At 46.5% G+C, this 18469-nt stretch overlaps 1 long non-coding RNA gene across 2 annotated transcripts in view; it reads right to left on the bottom strand.

The window, feature by feature from the left end:
• Positions 1-1509: 1509 nt before the first annotated feature.
• Positions 1510-18469, bottom strand: part of LOC102263601 — a 199507-nt gene continuing 182547 nt past the window's right edge. For both annotated transcript variants that reach the window (XR_001361918.1, XR_001361919.1), the window contains exons 6-10: positions 14375-14469; positions 7626-7780; positions 6224-6455; positions 4414-4674; positions 1510-3192 (exon numbers count right to left, since the gene is read on the bottom strand). This is a non-coding gene — a long non-coding RNA (uncharacterized LOC102263601). The remainder of the gene's footprint in view (positions 3193-4413; positions 4675-6223; positions 6456-7625; positions 7781-14374; positions 14470-18469) is intronic.

Raw genomic sequence — 18469 nt, 5'->3', positions numbered from 1 at the left:
TCTGTTTTCCCCTTCCCCCAACCCCCAGTGATCACCATTTTATTCTTTGCTTTTATGAATCTGTTTTAAATACCTCATGCATAAGTGGAATCACACAGTTTGTCCTTCTGTGATTGGCTTATTTCAGTTAACATGATGTCCTCAGCTCTCATCCACATCCCTATTTCAGGGTTTCCTTCTTTTTAAAGGCTGAGTAACATCCCTTTGTATGTATGTACCACATTTTAAAAATTCATTCATCTATCTCTGGACATTTAGGTTGTTTTCATGTCTTGGCTGTTGTGAATAGTGCTTCAAAGAACATGGGAGTTGTGTGTGAGCCCTCTTTCCATCCCCACAATGAAAAGGGAAGTGCAGGTGCCCAAGAGCCCCACCTTCTCTAGGGGGCACCAAGGGCACCCCCACTCCCCTCACCTGCCCACTTTGCACATTTCAATACAGTATCTTGTGTGCAGCTAGTGTTAGCACTACTTTAACTGCCACCATTTCTGTTCACGAGACTTCTTCAGGAGAGGACTTTGCTGATGTCCCCTAACTTGCTGTTGGAATGATAATAGTGTTATAATGATAATAACTGTAATATTATAATAGTGTTATGAGGAGATGAGTGACTACATCTGCTGTTGGGGGACAGGATGGTGAGGGAAGATGGAGATACCTCCCCAAGGTCACTATTTGTTTACCTAACTTCACAATGCTCTGTGGGCACTGCATAGACAAAGCCTGCTTCATCTTTCCAAACATGAAACGTTAGGTAAGACACATGTCAAATGAAAGTAGCTTTTTAAATCAGACAGTGTTTTTAAAAATTTGATAATCAAACTTCGTTAAATTCAAGAACCTATTTCCTGTTTTCTGTTTACTTCGTTTGGGGGTTAGGGACAATTCACCAATGACTGTTTCGTAGCAAACGACAGTCATGATGATAAGCAGAGCTGACACTCCGCGTGCTTCTAGCCCCACAGCTTCTGAATCCTCTGACTTGTACACCGGTTGGTTTTCAAACACTCATTATACTGGTAATCAGAGGGCAGATCCTTGTTTTCGGTTCTTCGTTGACACTATCCTCCCTGTTTACGCTTTTTCTTGGTTGACATCTTTATCTGTGTTTGTTCAAAGAGTCTGCAGTTTCATACAAGCTGGAAGGGTTGCTGGGAGGCAACAGTCCAGGAGAGATGATCAGGGACAAGCCAGGACACCAAGAGTAGGAATGGATATAGGGGGGAACTCCCAGATTGCTATTTGGGGGACTCAGTGGATGGGGAGGCCCATAACCACTGCATGAGGAGAAAGGGCGCTCTCTTGAGTCTGTTGGGTTGAAGGTACCTACAGGACATCCAGGTGGAGATATAACTGATAACAGCTTATGCAGGTCCAGAGTTCAGGAGTGAGAATGACAGATAGGGCCAAAGATGTGATTCCCTCTGTTCTTACACCCATATGTGATAGATGCCAACCAATTGCCCCTCACCCAAAGGTTTGCAATGTCACAGCAGTAACCAAGGAAACATGAGTTTCTCGAATCCCACCTTTTATCTTTTCTGACAGAAACAGTGCAAAACGGGAAGAATTCAAGTCCAAGGAGGAACCGAGCAGTAATAAAGCCACACTGCTGAGTGACATGGCCACTCAGAACATCTTTGTTCTAGTTGATCCTTGGGCAGAACTGGGTATCTTGAAGGTCTTAGAAAAAGTAGACATATAACAATTTTAGCAACATGGTTCTAAATGTTTACACAGACAGTAGATTGTCCCGGTGCATCTGGCCCGGAGTGCCCGTGGTGGTATCATCAGTCAACAGCAGAGTCATTTGAGAGACAGCACTTCATCCTGGCAGTGAGGGCGGTTGGGAAGGCGAGAGAGCATGCGCAGTGTGCGGCGTTGGTGGTGTGGTGGCCCAGAGTGCTGCTGATCTGGGACCCGGTGGCTCCGACCGATGAGGAAGCTGGAAACACTAGTGTTGTTGCCTTTCCTGAGCCAGAGCATGTCAGCAGCTGAGAAATCACACTTCTCTCGTCGTTTTAGCCAAACCATGCTTTGGTCCATTCTGTCCCTCCCATCTCCCAACTAGACACCCAGAGTCTCTCTACCACCTGCCACTCTGCAGGACAGGCCCAGCTGCCTTGATGTGGGAGAGGGAGGGTACACACTGAGCTCTCCCAGCTCAGAAGAAGGTGGGAAAGCAGCTGAACCCCCCAGGGAGGAGCAGAATTAACAGGATCTCTGCCTCCATCAGAGAGGTGGAGGGCTGATAAAGGGTCGTCATCCGTCATTGCTGTTGAGGTCATTCATTTGGGGAACTCTTAATAAAAGCTGCAGAAACTTTAGATGTGGAATCGGGCTGCAAATTCCTACCTGAGTCGGTTTAAAGATTGAATGAGAAAATGTGGGAAGTCAGACTAATAGTACCTGGTATTTAATAAATGCTTGATACGTGGTAGTAATAGTCACCATTTGAAGAGTCTAGAGAAGAGGTGGTTAAGATCTCCCCTCAGCCCAGATTTGAATCCCAGCCTCACCCCTTACCGACTATGAAACATAGACCAAGTTATTGAACATCCCAAAGCCACAGTTTTACTACCTCTAAAACTGGGTTAACAATATCTACCCCTGGGTTACTGTGAGTCTTAGATCAGATAAAAGTAAAAGGCTTTACTTTGAGATAGCATTAGTATTATTTTTCTAAATACCTGAACATATGGTTTGTTTTTTCATGCTTTATATTTTTAGAGAAAATAGCCTTTGATAGAGTCAAAAGTAGGTTCTGATTGGATCATACCCAGGTCTCTAAACTATAGTCAATCTAAGCTACATGTTAACCTAGACTGGGGTTGGCAAATCTTTTCTGTAAAGGACCAGAGAGTAAATATTTTAGTCTTTGCGGGCCATACATTCTCTGTCTCAACCCCACAACTCTACCATTAGGCCAGAAAGCAGCCAGAAACAATAAGTAAGCAGATGGGCATGGCCACGGCCCAATAAAACTTAATTTACAAAATCAGGGGTCATAGTTTGCTGACTCCTGACTTAGAGGTACACATAGAGCTCACCTCACATGTAGGTGCTGAGTGACGTGGCATGGTTAGAGGAAAGGCAGGAAAGGACCTCTTGTCCCCACTCCCATCCCTCAGAAGGTGCCGAATACTAGAAATTCCACTACTAGAAAGTCATTCCTTTGAATTAAGCATTGATCTGCAGAGAAAGGAGAGATGCCCGTCAAAATGCAAATAAAAGAATAACAGATAAAGATTAAGCTTTACTTTGAGTTGGAATACTGTATAATTTTTTAACTGAGTGGCCGGGACCGTGCTTGGAGGTGCCAAGCACCTGGCTTTCTGGAACAATGGAGGCATCTCATCTACCACCCTAAGCAACCCTGGCCTCCCTCCCTGGCTGTCCATCCCTCCTGACTCTGCACCCCGCCTGTGTGTACCGATCGCCACCATTAGTGTTGAGTCATCCACAGGTCTCACCCTGCAGGCCCCTAAGGCTGCGGGTGGCCCTAAAACAGCGGTTCTCAACCTGTGGGTCGCGACCCCTTTGGCGGTCGAACGACCCTTTCACAGGGGTCGCCTAAGACCATCCTGCATATCAGATATTTACATTACAATTCATAACAGCAGCAACATTACAGCTATGAAGTAGCAACGAAAATCATTTTATGGTTGGGTCACAACATGAGGAACTGTATTTAAAGGGCCAGAAGGTTGAGAACCACTGCCCTAAAAGAAAATGTGTCTCTTCCAAGGGGCACATCTTGCCTGTGAAGCTGAACACTGGACCACTACGTATTCCTCCTCCCTGTGCCAGCGTTCCAGGGACACTCAGTTCCAGAACAGGGGGGACGAGCTGCTGGGATCTGCTAACTCCAACTCCAGGAGGAAAGGGAGCTGCAGAGCCTAGAAATGCCTCGCTGGCTTAAAATGTGGGGGCTGTCAGTGGAGAAGGGTCCAAAGTCAATTCTTGCAGGGTAAGGAGAGACAAGAAACTAGTAATTCTTGATAGGCGTGCTTTATCCATCTACTCTGTCATTGGACTAGGGCTCACCATGACTATGGGTAATTATTTCCATGTTGCAGATGTGGAAACTGAGGCCAAGAGGTTAAATAACTCATTGGAGGTCCCGCGGCCAGTAAAAGGTAGTTGTAGGCCTGAAGCCATGCTTGTTAAGTGAACATCAGCTCTGTCCTACCCGGTAGCACAGCTTTCCCGGCCTGTCCTTCATCTCATGGACCTGTCAGCCCAGCACTGGCTGCTGCCAATCCCTACCCGCCACATGGGAGACAATGGGCCTTAGGACCCGGGGATTGCCCCCAAGGTGCTTCAGCTGAGTCTTGTCAATGGGCAAAATGCCAGCGCTCAGGACTCCATCTTCCCCTCCCGTCTCCTCCACCAAGCCCGCTCCTCCCTCACCTCGCACGGAGCCAACTCACTCCCGGTAAATTCCGTGCTTTTCCGTCCCAGTGAGCTCAGCCTGTACTTTGATTTGGGTGCAAGCAGCTGCAGGTGCCTCGAGTCATCATGTGCTCGCGTCCCCCTCGCGCTGCAATGTCATCCATGTTTACTTGCTGCTCTGGACTTGAGATCCTGTCAGGATGCCAACCGGCGGGGCCGCCAGGCACCACAGCTGACAGTCAAAACTGGGAGGCCCAGTCCTTCTTCTGGAAAAAAGGGCTAAAGAGGTTAATACACTCAAGTCAGGATAAACACACCAGCTGTTAGAGTTGCTAATATTTAATATCATGATCAAATAAATAACTCGGGAAGAAACCTCTCTCACACACACCGCAGAAGTCCGCAGCCCACTGCTCCAACCACGGTAGTTACAGATAAAATTAATAAATTATCTTAAAAGCCTCACAACGGAGTAATGGCCGGGACACAATTAAGAAAACATTTGCATAGAGCCTGCTGCTACTTCTGCCCAGGCGCACAGTCCCCCAGGTCAGCCCTGGAGACAGGAGCTGGGGGAGCATAAGGAGGGAAGGAGACCCCAACCATTTGAGGTTTCCCTCTTGGTCTGGTGGGATCTCAGCTCAAGGAACCCTACTTTTGCTTCCAAAGGGGAGATCGCCCTCTTTAAAGAGATACAACGCACTTCTAACACTTATATCCACCCTCACAACCAAACAATTTCTTTTTGCAGAAAATTCACTCAAACTTTGCACTAGTAACTGTTTTGTGGACGATGGACCATCTCACTGGTTCGTACAGTGCTTTGCTGTTCCCTCTGCAGCTACTTTGTGCCCAGATACCAGCCAGAGTGATGAGCGCCTATTTTTCTCTTACAGTTGTAGCCTTCTGACTCCCCAAACACTGACGTTAACACTGAGCAGGACAGAATTTTAACGGCCTGTTAACTGTGTCAGGAAATCGTCAGTGCATTTTTTTTTTTTTTTTTTTGCCCCAGTTCCCTGGCTGCTGTTCACCTGGGCTACAGGAGCAGAAAATGATGCTCAGTGCATTTGGGGGTGGAGGGGATGAACATGGACTAATTTCTTTCTAAGGCTCCAAAAAATGTTTTCCAGGTCACAAAGCACTGAGCAAAATGAGCTCCATATCCAGTTTATGTTGTATATTATAAGGGAAGCTGGTCTCTGCGACTCTGTGAAGGTTCCATGAGCATTTTTTGAGATAAAGCCTATATTTCAAGGGGCCAGGGTTGAGCTATTTCCCTTCTCATCAAGCAAAAACCTGGCATCCCATTGGTCTGTCCAGATGTAATTTTGTTTGGGTTTTTACACTGTTTGATTGAGATCAAGTCGTGAATTTCTGTTCTCTAAATGGGCAGAGGGATGGCAATTTATGAGGTCTGAGGATGCCTGATGTTTAGCTCAAAAGCACAGCCAGATGAATTTGGGTGAGAGGGAAGGCTGCACGGCGTGACCACCCTGGCCAATTTCGGGGCAATTTCTCTTTTTATAAACTTGTGAAAACCAGAGCAGGTGGGCGTAGTTTTACTACTCTGCTATCTGGGGCTGCATGGGTGGGATGGACCAGATGGAAAGAATCCTAATCATTCAAATGGGACTTTGTTCTAGGGAGACTTTAAAGTAATTTTCCTGTTGACATTGTATTTGTGCAAGGGCGACCTCGATGATTGGGCTGTCCGCACGCTTTCTGGTGAGTGCTGCGAATGGTGGACATGCAAATGACGCCCGCCCACACGCCTCTGCTTTGGGTCCTGATGGACTTCTGAGGGCTCAGCGCCCCCTTTGCTCACCTGCCAGCCTCTCCAGGTTCGCTCAGCTTCTCTGGTTTTTCAAATGAGTTTTCAAGCGTGTAGAGAAAATGCAGCCGGTGGCAGGGATGAAGGCCAGAAAGATGGGTCCCCCCAGACTCCTGGGAAGACCTAGAGCTGATCAGTGGTGGAGCGGGGGTGCCGGCTCCCAGCATCGGGCTGTTGTGGGTCCTCTCCTCCCAGCGTGGGGGTTTTTAGAGGAATGAACCCATGCCTGTGAGAAATGCCTGAAATTTAGATATCTGATTGTTTTTTCTATTTCTATTAAAATATACTTGGATTGGAGGTGAGATAAAAATTAGTGTTAAGTCATGAGGATGAAAGAGAAAGAGGGAGTGAAGAGAAACCTGGTAGCAGGGGGAGGGAAAGTGGAGGAGGGAATGTGGGGAAAGGAGGGGGAAGGATGAAGAAAACCGAGCCCAGTTCTGGGACCTAGATCTGTGTTGTCTCAGCTGGGACTCTGCGCCTTCGCATAAGCGGTGCCCTCCCCCTAATGTCCTTTTCACCCTTTTCTCCACCACAACCTCCTGCTCCCATTCTGAGTCTTGGGTCAAACCTGCCCACTTCTCAGCACAGAGCTGATGCCTCTTCCCCTCTGCTTCATTTCCGTTCTGCATAGGCTGTCTGTCTGTCCTTCGGTCTCCTGGAGGGAGGAAATGAGTCTTCACTTCATAGCTTCCCCAGCATCCTCACTTATGCTAGGCTCTTGTAAATGTTTGCTGAATGAATGAATGAAAATGAGAGAATTGAAAATAACTAGAGATTTACCAAATACTGCTAGTGTAAATCCAAGAACATTTAATTAGGTACTATTATAAGCATTTGCTAATAATAGAAATACAATGTCTTAATGATAAGTGAAACAGTGGTATTAATGTCATACTCAAGAGATTTCTTTCTATTCTAACAACAGCTGGTTATAATGCCCTTTTAAAAAAGGAATATACCTGTCAGTATTATAAAACGAATCTCATTCTACTAACAAGCTTATGTAGAAGCTGAGTGAGGTCCTTTTTAAAATATATACAAACACAGGTAGTTAAGATAACCCAGGCTTACCTATCCAGGAACTAGATGAATGTAAAGTCTGAGATACATTGACTTACAGGCATTTTTGGTTTTCATTTCTGAACTCAGTGACCAAGCTGTTGCCAGGAGTTCACTGCACCTGAGACCAGGCAAGCTCCAAATACAGGAACCAGATAATCCAATGCACGGGTCCCTATCAAACTTTCACTCCCTGCGGCTCTTATCACCTGACTTTATTCCCAGGAGACCCTGGTAAGATGAGGGAGGAACTGACTTCCACCTTCGCTGATGGGGATACAGGAGCCTAGAGAGCTAACGGCACCCATTGCACCCACCGAGGCAGCAGGGGTCTGACCTCTTATTCCAGTCTGCTCCCGCCAGGGAGAGAGGAGCTTGGAGCCAGGGTTGATTCTGCGCAGGACGAACTCTGTGGGTGGGCGCCGGTCTCTGCCTTCTTCTCCCAGGCCACAGAAAGCCAGATGCTGAGTTGCTTTTCTGGTTGTCTTCAGGCTAGTAACAAAGAGAGGCGATTAAACAGAAGGATTGAAATTAGACACCAAGGAGAACTTCTGTTTGCTGGGATGATTTTAAAAGCTGAAATAAACTAGTAAAGTTCTTAGGGAGTTTAACTGCTACCACGGTTTCTCCCGCAGAATTACAAAGATCTCAGACTCCTTGGTGCGGATTCTCACTCAATCCCCAACTCCAGGCAGGGAAAGGGCAAGCAGGCGCCGTAGCTCCCACTCTGAATTCCCAGCCTCCCTCCAGCTTGAGCCCCATGCTTTATTTATGTGAATTTTTTTTTTCATGTCGACATTTAACTCTCCTCGCTGCAGAAGGTGGTTTCCCCAAACTGCCGCGAACGTTCCTTGTCGGTATATTTTATTCATATGGATCTGGTGTTGGCCTGTCCCTTCCGGAAAGAGCTGAAATTTGCCCTTGAGGCATCAGATGGAGTAGTCAGATTGTCAAGTGTGTCTCCTAATTGAAGTGAACATTGGCGCAGTATTTGTCGACTGGAAATAAACAGCCCCAGTGAAGTAGCAGGTTTACAACCTTCACGCGCTTGCTCGGGTCTTGCTGAGAGTTGAAGGAAACATGCAGGGAGAGAAGCGATTTCTCTTGGAAATGGAAACATTGCGGGGATGTCTTTCTTAGACGAGGAACCTCCTAGAGCCAGGAACGGCTGACCTGGGGCCTGCACGGAGCAGTCAGCCGGGATTGTTTCTAGCCCTCCTGTCCCAGGGTGCCGCCTCCTCCAACATTCAGGGGTTCAGGATCAGCCTGCTTGCTGTCCCCCATCAAACCCTCTTATTGGCAAGTCTCTGCTATCAGAGTGTGAGGAACAAAAAGCAAAAGGGTGGTCAAGTCAAAAAGAGGCCCAAGGACCCTCTCCACACCTTTTCACACTGTGTCATGAGTCCCAGCAAATTCAGAAGCTCTGGGCCTACAATACTGTCCCAGCCTGTCTCGGCCTCCAGCGCCCCTGCATGGGTCCCGCTGACAGCTTTGTAGTGAACATTCTTGGGGGACGGGTATGGGTCAGACCCCCTGCTGTGCTGCCCAGCTACCTTGGTGGGTGCCATTAGCTCGCTAGGCTCCTGTGCCCCCATCAACGAAGGTGGAAGTCAGTTCCTTCCTCATCTTACAAGGGTCTCCTGGGAATAAAGTCAGGTGATAAGAGTGGTAGGAGGTGAAAGTTTGATAGAAAGGGAGGGACCCATTCTGGGGGGACAGTTCGGGGAGTCAGTGCAAAGCCTTGCAAATGAGAAGGTTGGTTCTTCCCAAGGTCATGCTCCAGAGCAAGCAAGAGAAAGGGACCCAAGTTAAGCCCAAAGCTGAAAACCCTGCCTCTCTAATAAGGCTGTGCAAAAATCACAGGCGGGGTGAGCGACTTCCCTCCAGTCTTGGGGAAGTCGGGCTTGGCCCCTCCCAGCACTTTCTTGCTTTCCTCAAGAGACCCATCAGAAGTAGGCCATTTCCTTTCATGAAAGCTCCCTGTGGGCCCGGTTCCTCATCTCCTGCTCGCCATCACCCTTCTCTGGTCCGTTCCAGCAGGCCCCCAGGCCTCCCTAGCTGGCACTAGGCCACCAGCCCCTGGACACCCTCCTCCACTGCCACCCTGTGGAAGCTGTCACTCCGATGCACCAGGCTCCTCCCAGGGAGCTGGTGGGTCCTGACCTCTGGAAGGTCCTGATTTGTCCTCCCTTTAGTCCAGATGGGGCAGCTGGCCTGAAAGTATTCACAAGCGCCATAAACCCTACTTCGCCTTCTCTGGTAGTGACTGGTTTTTCTCCCCTCCTCGGAGGAGAGGGAATGGGTGGTGGAGAGACTGAGACAGCACGTTCCTGCACCGACTCTGAGAAGGCATTGACTCTTGAGGATAGAAGAGAGGAATCTCACCTCTAAGGTCCCTGCAAAAAGCCTTTGTGACCTTCCCCTGTGACATCCGGTCAGGGCCAGGACTTCCTCCCAGCACATCCATTCCTCCTGAAACCTTCGCCCGCTCTCTCTCCTTGCACTTGGCTTTGTTTTGTAATCTGCGTCTGCTCCGGCCACTGCATTAGCGTCTCTTGAGGGCAGAGATGTTGCTTTCACCTCCACATCTCCAGGACAAGTCTGTCATAGACTCTTACTGTTGAATTGAAGAAACGTTCCCTAACTCAACAAGCAAATGAACCTCGGGCACTGCCCTCCCACTGACCCTCCCCATCCCACCTCCTAGCCTTGCGCTTTATCAGAACAGGTGAGCCAAGTCAGTTATGCTAAGAAAACTTGAAACCATCTTCTATCAGCAGCTTTTAGGGACATTGCGATAAGTCTTAAAAAGTCAAACTGTGGTTTTTATGCCTTGTTGCAAGTCATTTGTTCATTAGGGTTACTGTAAACTAAGTGATGATGGGGGTGGGGACACAGTATAATTTTCCTATTTTAAGCTTGACCTGTCCTTGTGGATTCATGGCTTTGTCCCTTTAAATGAATGCCATGCCTAAATGGGCAGATTGGGGGAAGTATCTTAGAGATGGGCTATTTTAAAATGCACCCCCACATGTTAGCAAGTTGCTAGCCAGCAACCTAGCATATATGTGGGCCTGGTTCCTCATCCTCTGCTCCCCGTCACCCTTTCTGATATATGTGTTAGGTCAGCTCTATAGCTAATGGAACCCAACTTCCCAACTTGTCTCTCTAGAATGAAACTAAACTCGTAGAAGCCAAACTCTTCATCAAGGCTTGTTTAGCATTTTGTTGTGACTTTCTCCCCTGTCTTGAAAACACGTTATTTATAAAACCTTGGTCCCAGAAGAAGGCAAAACAAAGAAGTGGTGATGGCAGGTGTCAGGGGTAAGAAATCAGTCACTCCTCTTAGAGTGGGTGATTAATCAGTAACTGCTGACCTGCTCTTAGTGGAGAACACAGACTGGGCTGCCATCACATGGCTTATAACGACCTCCCCATGTGACATTCCTTGTGGATTGGAGAAGATAAGGGAACTGAGGAGTTCCCAACATGTGTTCTGACAGAAAGGCTGGGATGTGTAAAATTCCCTTGTGAAATAAGTTCCCTTGTAGGAAAATCTTTCCATCTCTCTCCTGTTCTTCTCCATGATCTCCTAATGGGCAGATCTAAAGACCTTTTCTAATTTTTCATTTTCCTTGACATCATCTCTAGCATTTGATATGCTTGACCATCTCTTACACTAGGATTTTTATCATAATGATGACCGTTCTTCATATATCATGACCTTCAAATATCCTATCTAAATAGCCCGAAATAACTTGGAGTCGTGCCTCCCTTGTCCTAGTTTGTTCCTTTCTGAGAACTCCTGCTCCTGCCTCTAGTCTTCCTCCTCTCACCCCTGACTAACCCATTCACTCAGGTTCTGCCCTGGGGCCTCTGCTCTTCTTTATTTTTTAAAAAATATATTTTATTGATTTTTTACAGAGAGGAAGGGAGAGAGATAGTTAGAAACATCGATGAGAGAGAAACATCGATCAGCTGCCTCCTGCACACCTCCTACTGGGGATGTGCCCGCAACCAAGGTACATGCCCTTGACCGGAATCGAACCAGGGACCTTTCAGTCCGCAGGCCGACGCTCTATCCACTGAGCCAAACAGGTTACGGCTCTTCTTTATTTTTAATATATTTTTATTGATTTCAGAGTGGGAGAGATAGAAACATCAATGATGAGAGAATCATTGATTGGCTGCCTCCTGTATGACCTCTACTAGGGATCAAACCCCCAACCCCGGCATGTGCCCCTGGCGGGAATCGAATGGGACCTTTTAGTCCGCAGGCCAACGCTCTATCCACCGAGCCAAACTGGCCAGGGCATCTCTGCTCTTCTTTAAAGAAGCCGTCTCTTCTCAGCCGCCTCCAAGGAAATGGCTTCCACATCTGCTATCTTTGGTCCTCACCCGCGTTCCTTTCTCCAGCCCCACGTATACCACTGCCTGCTGGACATTTCCACTTGGGTATTCTACCAACACCCCAATGATTTCACTATATTTCTCTCATAAGTGGACCCCTGCCCATTTCTATTAATTCTACCAGATCTCTAGTCTCTATACCTTAAATGCTTTCTCCTCCCTCATCTCTTCATAGCTCCTCAGTGACCCAGTTCCATCGATTCCTGCTTTCTCCCTTCCTTTTGATTCCATTTCCGTGATTCTAATTCAGGTCTTGCCATCCGATACCTCAGTTATTGCAACGTCCTCTTAATTTATTTCTCTGCCACCTTCAGTCTTGAATATTTTGCCTGATTAATCTTCCTAAAATATCACTTCCTTCAAATAACACCCAGGATCCAAAACCTTCTCTATCTCTCCACTGGCTAATCCTGGCATTTAAGGCCTTTTGAAATCTGGCCCACATCCACTCTTCCCAGACACATCCATCACTGCTGTGTGCAAACTGGTCTCTTTGGTACCTTTGAAACTGAAATTATTTGACCCCATTTTGTTCCCTCTGCTGCTCTCTTTTTGAAATACTCTCCTCCTCCTCTGTCCAGTGCAAATCCTACCACGCCTACAAACTCAGGTCAAGGTCAGCAGTTCAGGCTTCATGAAGAGTTCTTCAACTGTAACACATGCATCCATTCAGCAACTATTTATGGAGCACCTGCTCTATGCCAGCCACTGTTCTAGGCACTAGGGATGCAGAGATGAATACCAGCCAAGGTCCCTGCTCTCCTGGAGCTTAAATAAATAATAAGTACTTTTAGAAGTAGTAAATGCTACTAGATCTCAGCAACTCTCTCCATGAATGAGACACAGGGTCTCATAGAAATGAAATGCCTTCTCGGAGACCATGTAGTTAGTGAACCACCATGGCCTGGACCGCAGGTCATGTCCTCTGGGTTCTTTCCATTACCTTCAATATTTCTTTTTTTCTTTGGTTAAACTCCTCAAGGTCAGGTCACAATTCTCTCAAACTTGTCCTAGCACTTACCATGCTACCGGGCATGTTGCAGGTACTCAACGGCTACTTGTGGGAACAAAGAATTAGGGAAAGCGGAAGGCAGCAGGGAGATGGGGTGTCCCTATTAGGTCACAGACACATAACGTCAGTTTTCCTCATCTGAGCCCATGTGTCTCATTAGCATCACATGCATTATCCAAATCACTTAGCCCACCAGAGAGTCTGGGGGTTAATAAAGATGCTGTCAGGAAGTACCGGCTTTTATTTTCCACTAAATTTCCCTTGCAAGTAGCAAATTCTATCATTTGGAGTGTGAGTATGACCCAGGGGGTACTCAGTGTCCGGCCGGCTTCCTACTCCTGACGGTGATGAGACAGAACAAGATATAGCTCAGCAGGACCAAGACTGGGAAGAGTCAAGACAATTTGTTTACAACAATCTGAAACAGACATTGGTCATACAATGGTTTCCTTTTACTTTCCCATATTCCATTGTCTACTACTTTTGAGGAAGAAAAATAGAGAGGAGGTGAAGGGAGGGAGGAAAGGAGAATTTATTACCAGTTCCTATTTATAGAATCACAAGGCCAAACTAAACTATCTTCAAGGAAAGGGGTATTTAAATTGCATTTGAAACAGGATTTGAAATATGCCCTTTTATCTAAATGGTCATTCTTGTTCCTTCACACCAACGTTCAATGGATCCCATATTAATGATTATGGTTTAACTAACAAAATCTGTAGCGAGGAATGGAACCCCCAACTCTGATCTCCCTTTAAATTATTTTCCATGTAACATACATCCTATAGCCGGGCATAAAGCTCTATTGAATAGCTCATTTGAGCAGAGAATACTTTTGAAAGAATATTAGTAAACTCTTTCAATGGAGTCAAAACACCAAAATGGAAAATTCAAGTTTTGAAGAGAGCCATTAAGTGTGATTAAACCTTTAAAAAGGAGAGAACAACGCCTGCAGAACTCTATTTAGCCATTTCATATCTTTAATTGTCCAAAGATTTACTTTAAAAGCACAGACATGAAAGGATGCCGAATGTTACGGTAGTTAGAGGGGGAGAGTGAAGATAAGGCCTGTTCACCAGCAAATGGAGCTGAGCCCAGAAGTAGAGACAACAAAAGCGCAGGGACCTGCTTCCTTCTACAATATATATAGAGAGAGGGGAATAAAAAGGCAGCGATTCTTGACTTAGCTTTGAGGAGTACAATGGGCATGATTAGGGATCCAGAGTGGGAGCGCATTTAAGTAGCAGTGGCATCCACCAGTCAGCTGGTAATTAGGATGAGAACTGAGGGGGACGAAGCCGAGGAGCGAGAGATGGAGAAATGGGAGAGAGTCATTTGAAAGGTTTTTTCAAAATTTAAGGAGATGAACATTCACTTTGGAAGCTAATATTATCATCTGCTTTCCTAACCTCAAACCTTGGAGGCTTTGATTCAGTAAAAATGGGATGAGACCCAAGAATTTGTATTTTTAAAGAGCCTATAAGGTAATGCTGTTGCTGCTGGTTCTTGGACCCATTTAGAGGAAGGGGGAAGAGCATGGGACAGAAATCTATAGAAACACACACACACACACACACACAGAGAGAGAGAGAGAGAGAGAGAGAGAGAGAGAGAGAGAGGGAGGAGAGAGAGAGAGAAGTGTTCCCAAATGACAAGCATCCTACCTCCTTGTTCACTGTCAAACATGCGAGGCAATCGAGGGAAGGAAGTCAGCAGGGGAATTTGATCCAGGAGAGTATCAGCAAGATGGGGTTTCCTTCTGGAAAAGAGCAGGGATGAAGGAAAGTTAAAAAAAAATAAGAAGAAAAAGAGGAATAAAAACCAAAATAGCAGGCACTCAGGAAAGCAAAGTCCTGAGTTGAATATTCTTTAACTGTCCAGCAATAGAAGTCAACAAAACAATGTGATCATATGCTTTGGTATATATTGATGATAGTACTTTACAAAATACTCATGCCTTGTGATGAAATCTTGATAAATCAGGATAGGCATATGTAAAATTGTGGACTGTTAGACTGTCAAGTGATTTGCGAGAGTATAAAAAACCTGTGGTTTCCAGGCCTGCTCTATGGCTTTGAAGATGGATCTCAAAGTAAATCACCGAGAGAGGGAGTCACCAAGCACTGCCCCCTGCCACAGCCAGAGCATCTCTGTTAGAGGTAGGATTCCATTTGAACAGGAAAGTACTGATTAAATGTGTTTAAAATTCCTGCTTCTGGCCATTTCGCCTCATTTTACAGAGGGGACCACTGAGGTCCTAAGAAGCAGTGTCTTGTCCAAAGTCACTCACCGTGCTTGTGACAATTTGGATCTAAGCCAAGCCTGGAACTGCTGGATCCTAGTCCAGCGAGTACTCCTCCAGAGCACCTCACCACCCCTTTAGACACTGGAACTTGTCAAGCAAGTGTGTTTTACAAGACTTTGCCACTGCGTGTGGAAAGAACATTTTAAGGGTCACGATTTAATCAGTGGCACATCTGAACGCATGTGATAATGAGTAAGGTCATCCCAGAGTGTTATTTTACATTCTTTTGAAGTAGAAGGGTTCAGTGAGGTGAAGAGGAATAAACAGGACTCCTTGGTTCAGAAGGAGCGGGAACACCTGTGGAGTACTTAAAATACTCGAAGCCTGTTACACACATCACAAACCTTAGACCTTCTCCTTCGCAGAGCAACCCAATGAAGCCAGCTAAATTACCCTCATTTAGCCATGGCCATGATTGAGGCCCAGCAGGCTTCATTCAGTTGCCAAATGGGGATGACAAGTCTGGGTGACTTCAGGGCCCCAAACTTTTTGTACTTAATTACATTGTCCTCCGGACAATGGAATGCTTTTGGTTCTTCATGTCATGCCTTTGTGTGGTACTGATTCTAATATATATACTACCATGGGGGATGGCTGTACATTATGAGAGAGAAGAAAAAAGGCGAGAATTTTTCAATTAAAATATGTCAAATTCAAACATTCAGGAAGATTCACGTAAGAGCTGCCATGGGCTGTTCCGGCAATACTTGATTTCCAAGGAATTCTAAACAGGTCCTTTGGGGTCAGCACATCCCTACATAAAGCTCTTCCCTGGCTTCCAGCTCTCCTTCAGCTCATCCTTAGGGGAGTTGTTGGGGGGGCTCTGAGTGAAGACAGCAGGGGACACGCCCTGAGGATAGAGCTTCAGACCACCTTTCCCTGCTCCCAGGCCATGGACTTCAACACAGCACAGAGGCAGGGGCTTAGAAGGGGCAGCTGTGTTTGTGCCTCTACACCGCTCTCAACATTTCTTCCACTTTTCTGTTATAAAGATGGTGCATAATTGAAAGTCTAAAAAATGGAGAAAATAATACTTATGATCCTGATAACCTTACAGATACCTGTCTTCATTCTGGTGAATTCTATTCCCATTGTCTGCATAAATAGAGACTTCATGTAGTTACAGTCCTTTTGGGCACATATTTTGCATCTCACTCCCCCTGCCCCTACACACAGACTCACAGACTTAACTCTACATTACAGATTTTTTTTCCAGGAGGCGTGTGGTTACATCCTTGTTTCCTCCCCATGCTTCTCTCCCTTGCTTTCTTTTATTCACTCTTCCTGTTCTTTCTTTGTCTCTCTTGCTCTCCCTTCCATGTTTTTCTCCCTTAATTGAACTGAAAGCTTGCCATAGGCTCCTGGTAATGAAGACATGGCTTGAGTTCTGACTGGGTCTCCTGTTATAAATCAGTCTCACACCAGATGTTTCCTAGGAGTAAAATGGGGTAGGTGAGAGGAAGAAGGGGAGCCGTGGTCGTGACAATGGATCAGAATCCTGGGCAAGGGTGATTGTGGGGGTGGAATAAGAAAGGGGAGGCTGTGCATTCCATAGCATTAGGAGGTGAAGCGTTTCCTTCCCCATCATCAATTGGAATTAATAACGATAGTAGTAATAGTAATGTTCCAAGCAAGGCCCCCTGAGGAGGGTAAGGTGGCTTCTTGTATTGTTCTAAGTCCTGGACATGGTTCAGTGGTGTTATAATAAACCCTTGCAAAGATGGTTTCCTGTTAAGAAAATGTGTAGAATCACAATGACAGCAGTGGATACTCCCACAGCCCTTTCAATATATGAAGCATCATTTCAACCTACAAAAGCAAAGAAAACACTGTAGATAGAATGGGAGGAAGCTGACATTTGACAATAAAGAGTTTAGCTGAAGTTTTCACCAGATGATTAATATAACAAGTACTTTGCAATGATAAGCATGTTAAGAGGGGCCAAATGCACCGATTGAAAATGTAGGAAGAAGCAAAGGTATTTCTGAAAGGGCAGCATGAATGAGGAGGCACATTCAAAAGATGGAAGGGAAGATACCTGGGGAAACATTAGTAGCTCCAAGGACTCCAATAAACGTTAAGTTGCAATTTATGGTATTTCTTTGTGGTTCAATTTCCTTGGCAATTATTATAGCCGAGTGACACTTCAATTGAATTATCTGTTTCAATTACTATTAACAAATCAAAGTCCTTAAGTTCGAGGAAATTATGAAGGCAGCTTCAGGAGAGTCCTACCCCTGACACTCCAAGCATAGCATCGCTTCTCTCCTCAGCACCCGGAGGCCCATCACACAGCGGGGCCAGGAAGGAGCCCGCCTGCACAATAGTGTCCAACATTTTCAAAGCACTTCTGGTGGATGCCACCTTCTCCACGCCGTGTTGTGCTAACCCCAGGTGACCGGCCGCCTTTCTTTGCATAGGACACAATGGCAAATAGAAACATTAGCTCTCGCAATGTCGCAAGAATCCGACTGCATTATTCCTTGACCTCCGGAAAGATAATGTGTCATTTGCTGTACGGAAATAAAAGTTTTCAAAGCAGTTGGAAATATAATTGTGTACACTTCACTTGCTGAACCGCCTTTGTGAGGTTTATTTGTTTGGCCCTTTGGAGCGAGAGAATGGGAGACTTTCACAGAGGTGACCACGGAGGTCTCCTTCCTTCTTTCCCCCACGGGCTCCGCCGGAAGGAAGATCCTGGGTGGGGAGGAGCGGCTCCTGGATGACAAAGCCCGGGATGGAGGAGCAAGAAGGCCCTGTCTGGTGTCTGAACACCCCTGAGGCGGGGCTGGGGGAATCTTCCTGGTGGGTGGATATTTACTGGAAGTCAATAGCCCAGTGGGCTTTGCTTGGATGCTAATGAGGCCAAGGTTATACAAGTGCCAACTGGTTTCCTTCTGTTCCCTCTGCAGTAAACCGCCTCCTGTCAGCGGCCAGGCCTCTCACAATGCAGGAAAAGGGGTAATGAAACAGGCCGGAGGCTTCTCCCAGACAGATGGCTCCCCAGCTGTTTCTGCCCAAGGGTAACTTTTGTTGCCACCACTCATCATCCCCTAGAAAAGACTGTGTCCTCTGAAGCCTTTCCCCTCCAACTCTCTGGGGAGGCCTCTCTTCAGCCACAGGGCCTCCCTTCAGGACCGTTCTCAAGTAGATCATTTCTAACATGCAAGATGTCTTGTATTGGTGCGGGAGCCATCTCAGTCCCAGGTGAAGGCAGAAGAGGTTGACCCCAGCCTCCTGATTCGTCTCACTTAGGAAGCCCTTGAAACACTATTCCCTCTCTTCAAGGCATCCATGAGCCCCCAGCCTTGGGGTACCCAGTAGCTCTTTTCTTTCTGATCTGTGAAATGGGCAGACTCAACCTTGCCCTTGCCAACATGCAGGGCTGGTGTGGAAACCAAATGAGGAAACGCAGGGACAGCTTTGGGAAGTGCGAAGCTCATGCCAGCAAGCA

Source organism: Myotis brandtii, unplaced genomic scaffold, assembly GCF_000412655.1.
Source record: "Myotis brandtii unplaced genomic scaffold, ASM41265v1 scaffold197, whole genome shotgun sequence".
Lineage (NCBI taxonomy): Eukaryota > Metazoa > Chordata > Mammalia > Chiroptera > Vespertilionidae > Myotis > Myotis brandtii.
Note: the sequence above shows the minus strand (reverse complement) of the source record. Positions and strands in the feature narration are given on the sequence as shown.